At 35.5% G+C, this 12549-nt stretch overlaps 1 protein-coding gene across 8 annotated transcripts in view; it reads right to left on the bottom strand.

The window, feature by feature from the left end:
* unc-13 overlaps positions 1-7813 on the bottom strand; it is a 138951-nt gene extending 131138 nt beyond the window's left edge. For 2 of the 8 annotated variants that reach the window (XM_070112491.1, XM_070112490.1), the window contains exons 1-2: positions 7123-7628; positions 6741-7048 (exon numbers count right to left, since the gene is read on the bottom strand). The gene's annotated coding sequence lies outside the window, so the exon portion shown is untranslated. Of the gene's footprint in view, positions 1-3938; positions 4304-4368; positions 4662-6740; positions 7049-7122; positions 7630-7678 lie in introns of those variants that run through there. The other 6 variants (XM_070112503.1, XM_070112493.1, XM_070112492.1 and 3 more) reach the window with 6 other exon arrangements.
* Positions 7814-12549: the final 4736 nt, after the last annotated feature.

Genomic DNA, 12549 nt, shown 5'->3' with positions numbered 1-12549 from the left:
AAAGAATTCCGGCAGACTGCGCTGCCCGTTATTCAAAAGTATATTTGAGCCTGGTAGATGGCACTGATGTCTATCTAAGATAGCATAAGTATAGTTTAAGCATTCTAATATACAATACATATTTTCACGCTTTCGATTCGTCGGATTGTGATAAATATATATGAATGACGTTAGATGTTGTAATAAGTTTCTAATAAAAATTTTCATCAAAACGGTCTAATTAATACAGCTAATTTCAAAAAGTTTACATTTAAGACGGACAACGTCTGTCGGGCTTCTAGTACGTATGTATATTTTTATACTCTCGCAACTTGTTGCTACAGAGTATAATAGTTTTGTTTACCTAACGGTTGTTTGTATCACCTAAAACTAATCGAGTTAGATATAGGGTTATGTAAATATAAGTGATCACGATGAAGAGAGGAGTTGAAATCCGGGTGGCTGTCTGTCCGTACGTGCAAGCTCTAACTTGAGTAAAAATGGAGATATCTTTATGAAACTTGGTAGACATGTTTCTTAATACCGTGAGACGGTTGGTATTGCAGATGGGTGTAATCGTACCACTGCCACGCCCACAAAACGCCATTATTCAAAAACAAATAAATTGCCATAACTCAGCTCAACAACAAGATATAAGACTCTTATTTGGTATACAGGATCACAATAGGGAGGGGCATCTGCAGTTAAAAAATTTTTTTAAGTGGGCGTGGTCCCGCCCCTAATAGGTTTAATGTGCATATCTCCTAAACCGCTGATGCAATAATAACAAGATTCACTGGAAGCAAATGGTTTTAGAACCTCTACCTACAGTGTGAAAATAGGTGAAATCGGGTGGCAACTCCGCCCACTCCCCATATAACGGTACTGTTAAAAACTACTAAAAGCGCGATAAATGAAGCACTAAACACGCCAGAGACATTAAATTGTATCTCTGGGATGGTATGAGATGACTTTATAGGAACCGCGTTCAAAATTATACAGTGGGCGTGGCACAGCCCACTTTTAGGTGAAAACCCATATCTTGAGATCTGCTTATCCGATTTCAACCAAATTCGGTGCATAACGTTCTTTTTATATTCCTATGTCATTGTGCGAAAATGGGCGAAATCGGACTACAACCACGCCTACGTCCCATATAACACCATTTTAAATTCCATCTGATTCTTTCATTTTCCACTATGCAAATCAGGCAACAACGACTGTATCGGGATAAAACTTTGCGTGAATAATGCGATTAAAGTATGCCACCTTGTGGCCAAAACTTGTCTAAATCGAACCAAAACTGTTCAAGCCCCTAAGTACTAAATATGTTGACCCCAGTGCCTATAGTTGACCTTCTACCGAAAATATTAGTCAATCCACAAAGAAATCTCAAACGAGTATACTATTTGACTTTACGAGAGTATAAAATGTTCGGCTACATCCGAACTTAGCACTTCCTTACTTGTTTATAATAAGATAATTACAATTTCTATACAATTGTTTGTAGAGAGCTTCATTGAGAATTACGCAAACTATGAAGTTTATCTTAGATTTACAATCTAGATTATAATACAAAATATAAAAGAATGAACTGAGTTCAGTAATTCCGCGTACAAATGCATGTGAAGTTATTGTTATTATTACAAATTCAGCTATTTGATGGGCAATTTTAATTATTTTACCAATAAAAAGTTCATTATGTTTTTCACTGACAAATATTTTTATCAATAATTTTTAAAATTAAACCTCAAGTACAATCCCTTTGATTTTTACAACGGCAATAACAATCCGCTTTTATGTGTAAATAATACTTTCACTGTATTAAATAGTTCCTTATAATAGTAGCTGTCTTCCATCCGCGTTGGAGAATAGCCAATCGGACAGACTATACGAGATGTTCAAGCAAACAGGGGCATATGTGGTGCAACCCTGCGCTAGCATATCCTCTGACGAATGCGGAATTGTGCAACGGTTCTTTTGAGAGTATAGGAAAAAAACCAGCCTCTTCTTGTTAGTCATGGAGAAATATTAGAAGTAAACAGGGTGAGCCGCGGGTGGGTTAAATTTCCCCAATGTAATGTACAATAGATAAATTTTACAACTACGTAGTCAGAGTATATATGTATATATATATAAATATATAAGTAGAATCCATAATAGTAATAACTAAAGAAAATAGTTAAACGGATTTTGAGTCTACGTAAACACATACAAATATTAATAATTTATTAAAATTATAGAATATTAGGAAGCGACCCGTTGTTATGTTAGCACTAAATTCTTAATCATATAGATTACCATCATCAAAACGACTCTATAGCATTCGCTGATCATGTCATTGTAGGTCAGCACGAGCTGTCATACACGGATCTGTTTAGAAATTCAGAAACAATATCAAATATAATTTGCTGCATCAATCACAGCCGAAACCACATCTTGTCAACCAAGATAATTATCTGTTTTTGTATAACCTTGCTGTCCAGTAATGGATATATCAATAGCACAACTCAACAAAAACTGCTAAAATTTTAACGAAATAATCCAGATATTTGGTTTAAAAAAATTTAAGCACAGTTTGTCACGCACAACATAAGAAGTGAAAATTCTTAAGGCACCACCATAGGAACTTAGCCGCGCTTATTTAAATTTGAATCAAGCAGTTCCCCAATTCGTATTTCGACCATATGTAGGCAGAGGTTATTTTCTATTAATAAAATATATTTATAAATAGGTAGACTTTATATACAATAGGTGGATTTTAGTTTTGATCGTCTACATTATGTAAAATTATGACTAAAAAGCTAGATGCGTGCAAAACCATTTACATAAACTGAGGAATGGCACCATTGCTAAATTATGAAAACAAAAGATCGTTGTCACTACGGGCATAAAATCGGCTTCAGAATAGATACGTTGATTCTGTAGCGAAAAAATATGCAACTGACAGCTTAATTGAATGTCTGCATATGGAGCGTGACAGATTGATAATGCGTACTCTACCAGAGAAGAATCCGGCAGACCAAAAATAATAATAATATACATATATATAAATTAATCGAGGCAGTGCTGTTGAGCAGAGATATGTACACGCAGTTTCAATGTAAGTTAGCGACTGACTTCATTGAATATAATATACATAAGAACAGTGTAAAAAGAAAATTCAATTTGATGATTTGGAAAACCAGACGTCTTTGTTAAACCATCTGCTAACATTTCGCTTGTAGAAATATATTCCTTATCTTGCAGCATCTCTCGTATAAATTTCACCTTTATGTCCACATGCTTTATAACGAACAAAAGCACCTTCAGCATTTCGCTTAGTTTTAAAAAACCACTTCGAATTAATTGCTCTTTTACCTTGAGGCAATTTCGTAAGCAACCAAGTTGTGTTTGACTTGTGAAAATCTATCTCTTCTTCCATTGCGCATTTCCAGTCACCTGCTTCTGTTCTGTTCAATGTCTCTTCAAGGCTCACAGGATCATCGGCATCAGACAATACGCCTTACAACAAACTTCCTTTTGCCTTGTTCGCAATATACTACGATCGACGAACTGCACACTTGTTACGCTGATTACCCGCATCGCTTTCATCAGGTGTATCGTACTCACTTTCTGAAGATTTACTGACATCAGACAATTCGCCCGAATTCACCTACCCTGAATTGTTAATGTCGTTAGCTTATTTTTCTTTAATAACATCAACAATAGACTTGGCTGCTGATATTTTCTAAAAAGGTAACATCGCGACCCACAATAAGCCTGTTGTCAGATTTTCGGTAAAGACGATATGCTTTGACAAAACGCAATATCCAACCAAAACACACTCATCGGATCTCGGATTTAACTTTAAACGTTCCTGCTTCGGTATAAGAACCATCGCTGTAGACCAAATATTCGTAAGTGTTTCAAATTCGGTTTCACACCGGATCATATTTCTTCCGGACTTCGACTATTACCTCTACACGGAATGCGATTTACTAAGTACGCTACTGTATTTGCAGCTTCTGCGCAGAATATGTTTTCTAGGCCAGAATCCAGCAGCATGCACTTCACACGCCCAATTAACGTACGTAATCGGGTGTATATGGAGCTGTTTTTTGGTGAAAAATATTACATTTACGCATAAATTTTATAAATTCTGAATTACAACATTCAGTGCCATTATCATATTATATATTCTCAGCACTTTTATTTTACGACCACATTCACTTCATTTTTAAATATTTTGCTTGAATTTCTCCAATACGTCTGATTTGTATACAATCGGTAATCTTGCGCGCTGAACGATTTTGTGCTAACTGGACCAAGAATGCCCGAATGTATAACGTCTAACAAATTTATAGCATAGCTGTGATTTAGTTGTTATTATAGTTTGTTCACCCTTACAGCATACAATGCATCCTTTCTCACTTGCGCCGTTGAAATTAACTCCAAGCGTTGAATTCTGCACATGCTATTCTTGCAAATATGTGCTAACCTTTAATGCCAAAGCTGAAAACTATCAATAGTAGTCATTGCTTTTGAAATTGAAATTTTGGCACAGTCTAGTTTATACAAATAATTTTCTGCATGCGCTTTTGCAATTAATCTGTTTTCCGCATCAAAAACCTTACATGCATTGCCTTCAAACACCACCTTTTGGTTTTGCTTTATTTGCCGCACCGACAAAATATTAGCGCAAAGGCTGGGAATATATTCCACATTTCAGATATTAGTTTCGACTTTTTAGTTGTTCACATTTCAAACTATGCTGACCTACACTTTTAACAGAAACTCGCTCTCTGTTCGCAAAAATTACTTCAGTATGCTCTACCGCTCTCCATTTCGAAAGTAATTTCTGATCGTTCGTTAGATGTGACGTTGAGTCGGAGTCGACTTTCGCCGCTCTAAGAATGCAAAAAACACCAATTCACTAAAAACGAATTTGAAAACGTTGCCGTCCTATTTTTACGTCCATTCTCGGTTATATTCTTCGATTGTGCAGACTTGCGACACTCTTTACACATATGGCCTTCCTGACCACAATTGAAACAGCGAAACTTTTTCCGACTTTTGTCGTTCTTTTTCTGTTGAAAATTCTTTGAATACAACAAACTTTTAACGCTATCGACGGTTAACCTCTCTTTCGAATTTTCCACAGCCATAACGAGTGCTTGATACTCTTTAGGCAACCCAACAAGCAATAATGATGCAACGAATTCATCGTTTAGACCTTTATTTTGCAACTTAATTGACGTTATGACCACCTCGTTCACATATTCCTATACGGATTGAAACTGCTGCAGTTTTAACTGCACCAGCTTTTTCAAAAGCTCTACCTTGCGAGTTAAACCACTGTCTTCATAACTGCACTTGCTATACTCGAAAAATTATTCAGCTTCACCAAGAGCGTTGTTGTTGTTGTAACGGTTACCTAATCCCCGTTTGGGTGATAAATTCCAGATTGGTTGTCGTCGAGGTCATCTAACGGGAGGCCCAGGAAACGAGCTGTTTCGACGGGGGCAGACCATAGGGAAAAGGGTGTTAGATGAGTGGGGTTCGTTGTGCAAAGGGGTGGTTAGTGTCACGCGGAGACTCATTGCACGCAGGACATTCACAGAGCTGAACTTCTAAGTTTACCCGTTCACTGCTGCCGCAATCTTTTCCGATGAATTTTCGGATAAGCCATTTTGCGTAATTTTCCAGCTTTTTAAAACTCAATACGTCGCCGAAGTTTTTCAAATGGAAAACTAAAAGTTCCCACAGCCATTTTCGAATCAACCAAAACTTTAGAAACAATTTTTAGATAATTTTACGTTTTGCAAATAAAGCCCATAACCTGTTGAGTAGAGATATGTACTCTTTCAATGTAAGATGGCGACTAACTTTATTGAATGCAATATACATAAGAATAGTGTAAAAAAGAAAATTAGATTTAGTGATGCCAGATTTATATTATTTCATAACAAGTGCAAACCCGTCCTTGTCTGTATGACAAAAGTATTATACAATGGAATACCAAGATAACAAAAACATCTGATTTATGTTTACTTGCGCATAATAAAAACATCTGATTTATGTTTACTTGCGCAACGCATTCGTTGTGACATACCTCTACTTTACGTACGGCACTTCACTAGCACAGTACTCATTCTGACGCCGCCTTAACTTTTGACAAATAATGTAAATACTTATTGTATTTTGTTCAACCACGGAATTATTTCCTTTTTGGTTTTGATCGGTCTGTTTGTATGGCAGGTATATTCTGTAGTGGTTCGATCAGAACACTTTCATCGAAGATTGTACCTTGAGCAATAATACATGTCAAATTTCGTGAATATATCTCGTCAAATGAAAAAGCTATCCATACAAGCACTTGATACCGATTGTTCAGTTTGTATGGCAGCTATATGCTATAGTGATTCGATATTTGTGTTTGGGCAAATGAGCAGCTTCTTGAGCAGAAAAGGACGAGAGATTTCAGAGCGATATCTCAAAAATTGAAGGCGGACGGTCAGACGGACGAGGCTAAATCTCGTCACGCTGATCATGTGTATATATGTATATATTCTATTGGGTCTCCGACGTTTAATTCTGAGTTTTATAAACTTCGTGGAAAACTTAATATACTCTATTCAGGGTATAAATATTGCGAACTAAACGAAACGCTAGGTTGCCCTTATTTATACTCGAGTTCATTCTACTTTCTTGCATAACTTATATTCAACAACTGATTTTTGGTTGTACTATTACCCAAATGCAAGTTTTATTATATTTACCTTTTGTTATCAAATCGATTTATTTTTTCCAAAAATATTTTACTGGGCACTATTGTGCTGTTGCGATAAGCTCTTCATGAGGAGTACCAAATGGAATCTTAGTTAGGATTTATACAGATGTATACGCTAGACTGCACCATTTCGCTGACATCGACAATGGAACACAAGCGTTACTACGAAATAATTGCATGGTACCGTTGAGGACATATAAAATGTCTGCTCTTTCAGATACCTTTTTATAATTATTTAAATTTTAATTCGCTTTAATTATGGCTGATGTTGTTGAAGTATTGGTTGTATAGATTGGCCTGAATATTTATAAAGGAAACACATTATTTACGTATTCGATACAACTAATAAAATAAACTACTCATGCGCCTACCCGGCTATTAGTTGAAATGACACAAGGTCGCCCGTTGCTCCATTGCCTACTTTCGTGCTATCAGTTTATTTTATGTTCAATTTTTTATATTTCATACTACATATTTTTAGGCGAAACTCACTTAACGGTTTTAAGGCATACGCATATGCTATTAAACCCTTCTCTGTATGCATTGATTTTAAGTACATTACATTTTCACTTTTTTTGTGTACTATGTATAACACTGAATTTGCAAACAAATTGCACACGTAGCATATTATGAGCTATTTGTAATATATTGAGTACACTTGAACATATTTCACTTTTACGCTTATGAAATTTCTCTTCTGTACCCATTTGATTATTCCTCGAATTAAAATTTCACAAATTTTATTTTGATTCGGGTTATGATATTCTGAATCTAAATGTCTCTAGGGTGAAATATAGCAATATTCATTAGCTTTTAAGAAAAATTATTGTATTACTATCGTAAGTGCACGTGATGCATAGTGCTACTGCAGCAAATAGACCCTCAATGTATGTACATATGTACATATATATATGTGGATGTACTTACACAAATATAAAAATACTCGTGACATGCAAACAACCCTCCTAATTTTACAAATGATAACAATAATAATGCTAACTACCACCCAACTAACGCTTACCAACCAATACACACTAACTCCAGGGATAATGGGATTCCCAACTCTTTCCAGTGTGAGAGCGCCTCAAAATGAGCGGTTTTTATAACATTTTCCACTGTAGCCAGATCGGACAAAATAATAATTTTTGGGCATTTCAATTATAACACCTAAGATTTATTAAGATTAAATAATATTATACACGTATCCGCTAAACATATGCAAAAACTATTTAAATCCATTTTTGTGATTTTGTGATATATTAAAACAACTGACTTTTGAACTTTCAATACTTAAAAAGTGAAAAAATGTATTAACTCTCAATTAGTTAATGTTTTTTATAATTTTCAATTGAAAATTAATACTACTAAGCATGGCATCACAAAAGATTTTATCACATACATTTCAATTTTTCGTTTTCTTTCATTTTTATTGTTTTCTTTCATTTTTATTGTTTTCTAATTTTTGTTAGTGATCTTTAACAGTGGCAACAAATCTCTCTGTTCACATTCTGAAGGATTCAATCTGGCCGTCCCTCTTTTTCCAATTGTTAAACGTCAGACCTCCTGAACTTTGACAGTTGCCTGACTTTTGAACTTTCAATACTTAAAAAGTGAAAAAATGTATTAACTCTCAATTAGTTAATGTTTTTTATAATTTTCAATTGAAAATTAATACTACTAAGCATGGCATCACAAAAGATTTTATCACATACATTTCAATTTTTCGTTTTCTTTCATTTTTATTGTTTTCTTTCATTTTTATTGTTTTCTAATTTTTGTTAGTGATCTTTAACAGTGGCAACAAATCTCTCTGTTCACATTCTGAAGGATTCAATCTGGCCGTCCCTCTTTTTCCAATTGTTAAACGTCAGACCTCCTGAACTTTGACAGTTGCCTGAGTTCAGGAGGTTTTGACGTTTAGCAATTGCGCTCTGATTTCCAGTGAGAGATGAGTTGAGAGAGAGGGAGACAGTGAGATAAGTTTTTCTGTAGGATTTCAATCTGGCCGTCCCTCTTTTACCAATTGTTAAACCCCATACCTCCTGCACTTTGACAGTTGTCTGAGTTCACAAGGTATTGACGTTTAGCAATCGCGCTCTGATTTCCAGTGAGAGATGAGTTGAGCATCTCTTTATCTCTGCAAACTCACTGATGTGTTTATATCATAAGCATATCAAGTAAAAGCATGGAATAAGGGAGTAGCGAGAGTGACCATTCACAGTATGTTCCCACCTCCCAGGTGTACGATCACAATAAAACCAACATGGCTGCCTCTGGTGAGACAGGATGGCAAAAGGTCCAAACGGGTTGCGCAAAACAAAATACGCTGTAATAATTATTTATAACAATTTTCAATTTTGGTTATAAAATGATGTTTAATGTTGTTAACAACTAATTAAATTAAACCATCTTTATATAGATATACACATAGCCAATAAAGTCTGCGTCCACTCGACACATTTTTTTAAGTGAAGTAAAAACACAATGTAAATAGGTAATTCAGTTCAAATTTTTTACATATATTTCTTCTTTATATTCTTAAGTTCAAAATGCAAAAAAAAAATGTATATTCCAATTTTCATTTTTGAGATAACGGGATTTTAGTGTAATAACAAGTAAATATAGGCACCAGAAAGTCTGCGTTCAGTTAGCTTGAATTGGAAATACCGTTACTTCTCAATAATAAGTCGTTTAAAGAGCTCGTGACGCGTTTTAATAATATTTAAAAAAATGGAAACCAAAGGAAAAGAAATTAGTCTGTCGGAAAGAAAAATGATCAATAAGTTGTAAAAAGATGGCGAAAGTTTCTGAAAAATTGACCAAACTCTTGAAAGAACGTTTTCTTCTGTCCAGCGCGTCGTAAACAATTTAAAAAAACACCGGAAGTTTAACGTCAAAACCGCGATCGACGTGTTTTTACTTCACTTAAAAAAATGTGTCGGGTGAACGCAGACTTTATTGGCTATGTGTGTGTATGCGGTATATTTTAAAGCGTTTTAATTAACTTATTCATGGACAAACTTGAAATTAAATTTTTCTATTTTTGAACCCGAAAAATTAACTATTGTAACTGAATTTGGCATTACAATTGTTCATAATAACAAATTACCAGGTTATTTGGTTTCCCCGCTCAAACGGTTAAAAATATGTGTTATTGAAAGAAGAAGAATTTTTTAAAGCCTAAGTCTTCCGTATACCGTCCGTATACTTCTTCAATTAACATTTTGTAAGCAACGATCTCCAAATATGTGTATGGAATCTCTACAGGTAGCTTCTAAATCACTTAATATTTGGGTCTGTCTATCAACGAATCAATGTCCGGTATCAGTCTGTGGGTCCACCGTACTTTGGCATAGTGGTTATTACTTCAGCAGCATCGCTGGATATTGTTCGGAAAGCACTGATAACCCTTATTACTGACAGTCTATGAACTGCGTTTATTTGTCTAGCATATCCTTTAATGTTAAGCGCCTTGATCCATATTAGAGTTGCATACAACATGACCGATCTCATTAACTTTGCGAGTAAAAATCGCCGATTGGAACGCAGGCAGCCTTTAAGTGCCGTTATTCTTGGTAATGCGTTTAGGATTTTATACGCTTTACTTGCAGTGTATTTGAGGTGTTCCTTAAATTTTGGCCTTGAGTCTAATATTACTTCCAGATACTTCAGCTGTAGCTGTGAAATTATCTCACGCTCCCCTAATGTGAGCAATTTTCTTTCTTCAAATTTCCTTGTGCTAATGAGCAAGACTCAGCCAGTTTTAAGCTCATGAAAGAGGAACATTGGCGCAGACATTGTTTAGTCTTTCATTAGTGGAACTCTTTTTTATTAAGGCGTATTGTCTTTCTGATAGTCCGCCGGCTTTCTGGATACTGTATATGTCTATATGAAAGTTAAAGATGTAATTGATATTAACGATTTTGAAAAATACTGTGTACGCACTTTGTTACATCGCTAACAAATTAATACTATTAATACAACTACTTTACACCTAGCTTTTGTAACGGTCGCGTTGAAGCTGCAGGTGCTTTGTAGAGCTGCCAGATCTGCCGCGCTGTATACCCGGCCATCGAGGGGAAGTGGTAGGACAGGGCGTTCAAAAGTATGGAAAAATCATATATCACATATTTTCAATATAAAAGGACTGTTAATATATAAGTAGCAAGTTGAAAATTTTTGTTAATGAAATATCCAATTCAGCATTTGCTGCAGTTGGCGCATCACACACTATGCTAGGCTGATGTACAACGTAGTATTTTAAGTTCAAAATAAAATAAATAAGTCGAAAGTAAGGGGGTAAAAGGAGATTTTGATCGTAGATCCATATCAAAACTGTATTCCATATAGATCCAAACACTCTTATTGGCCAAATGGAAGTCCAAACGGAAATTAAAACTGGCATACCATTGAAAGAGAGCAAGAAAGTGCGAGAAGATAGAAGACAAGGTAGCAAACGAATGGCAGAAAGGGCACAGACCGACTGCGTTCAGTTCTCTGGATCGACCGAGAATATAACATGTTTTTTTAGATCGTATCAGCTGATACAGTCTACGGTTTTGTGTCGGTCATTAACTGAAGAATTAGAGTAAAAAAGGTTACGACAACAGCATACGTCATCGAACCAAGAATGATAGAATACAAGATTACGCCAACCGCCATCTTGTGACGTAATTCTTCTAAGTTAAGAAGAAGAAGCATAGAACAAAATGTAAAGTAAACGAAAACATAAACACTTTTGTTAATTCGATAAATATATATACTTAATTTATTAGTTTATAGTAAAAATTTTTAGTGAAATTAATAGAATAATGTTGCAAAAAAATATTTTGGTCATTTTTTAATAAATACTTTTACAACAATGGACAATACTTGGACAACATAATTGCCAATTAAGTGAATGATTAGAAGGGATATCGAAGGATTATGAATAACTACAACAAATGACAATTTACGTTTTTATCATGGTCGGAGAGCTGCAAAAGCAGTGACATATTTACAAGATAAATTCTGAAGACTTTCGTTAAATGATTTGGAAACTAATACGAAAATCAAGCATTGTGCTGTTAACCGAAATTTGGTTAGACAATGATAGACGATCGAACATTCGAACAGGAGGTGTTGCGATCTATATTAATATTATTTTAGTTTTGTCCCCCCTTCTATAATGGATTTTTCCCTTACCCCGGGACTGCTTTTGCATTACTTCTATTAACTGGAATTCTCCGGGAGGATCCGCGTCTATACACTCTTTTTAGTGACTTTTTTCGCCGCTAGCTAATTTTTTCTATTAGGTTTTCGGTGTTTAATTCTACAACTTTGTTTTCTAAAGTTCTTCGAGCTTCATTCCATCGAAGGCAATTAAAAAAGGTACGGTTTGCATCGATATGCGGTTCGTTTCCGTAGATACATGCAGGGCTTTCTGTTTTTCGGAAGTACTCGTGTCCGGAGAGCATTTGTGTTAAGTAGTAGTTCACCTCGCCGTTTTTTCTGCTGTGCCACATCTCTATATCTTTGATGAATTTGGCGGTCCATCTTCCTTTGAGGTCCCTTGTGAACCGATCTTGCTAGAGTACAGAGGCGACTCTATGGGGTGCTGTCCTCTGCACCTTAGCAAGCACTTTCCGTCTATGTTTCTCGTTTAATGTATCGGCCCATATTCGTGTTGTCTCCATGAGCAGTTTCCTTCTACTTGCAAGCGGGCCTCCGATATTTGTCATAAGTTTTGCTGGCGACATGGTTATTTTGGCTGACTTTTTTGCAGCATGTTGAATTTGGGCCCAGTACTTTATTGTCCA

This window comes from Bactrocera oleae, chromosome X, assembly GCF_042242935.1.
Source record: "Bactrocera oleae isolate idBacOlea1 chromosome X, idBacOlea1, whole genome shotgun sequence".
Lineage (NCBI taxonomy): Eukaryota > Metazoa > Arthropoda > Insecta > Diptera > Tephritidae > Bactrocera > Bactrocera oleae.
This window is presented reverse-complemented; position numbering and strand designations above follow the sequence as displayed.